Genomic DNA, 673 nt, shown 5'->3' on the forward strand with positions numbered 1-673 from the left:
CATCTGACAATAGATTCACTCTCTCTGTTTTTGTTGAAACGTACATGCCAGAATGCCGTAACGTTTTGCAACACATCAACAAAATTAAAGTTGTTCTAGCCCTATTCAGTGAATATTTATTCTTCATTTACATGCAGCCCACATATAATCATCACATTACCAACCAGACAATGAAAACACTCATATACCAACTAAAACAACATATTCAAAAGTGATGATAACGAAATAGAAGCTGACTTCAATAAATTTGAGAACAGAAAAGCCCTACAAATTACATGGTTCCTGTATTTATAGCTAAATATAGGAGTAGACTTTGTTAAAATAATCTGGTGAAAGTGTTGACAGATTAGGACAAAGAAAAGCACTGAAACGAAACCATGGAGTTAGTAGATGTATCAATCGAAGAATTGAAGAAGTACAATCGCATAAAGGGAAATAATTTCTATAATACTTCACGATCCAACAAGTAAATTATTAATTAATATGATTAATTAACGATCATTGAATTATGTCATTTAATCATCCATCCTCTCCTCACTGCATTCTTTTCCAATTTCAGAATATCACATCTGATATTTTTATTCCTCTTCATCGATTAAAAGAAGACGAGGCATTTACAAGGTACATTCATCAATAAATCAACTACTTTTATATAAGTAAAATCTATGATGAA

Source organism: Octopus bimaculoides, chromosome 29, assembly GCF_001194135.2.
Source record: "Octopus bimaculoides isolate UCB-OBI-ISO-001 chromosome 29, ASM119413v2, whole genome shotgun sequence".
NCBI lineage: Eukaryota > Metazoa > Mollusca > Cephalopoda > Octopoda > Octopodidae > Octopus > Octopus bimaculoides.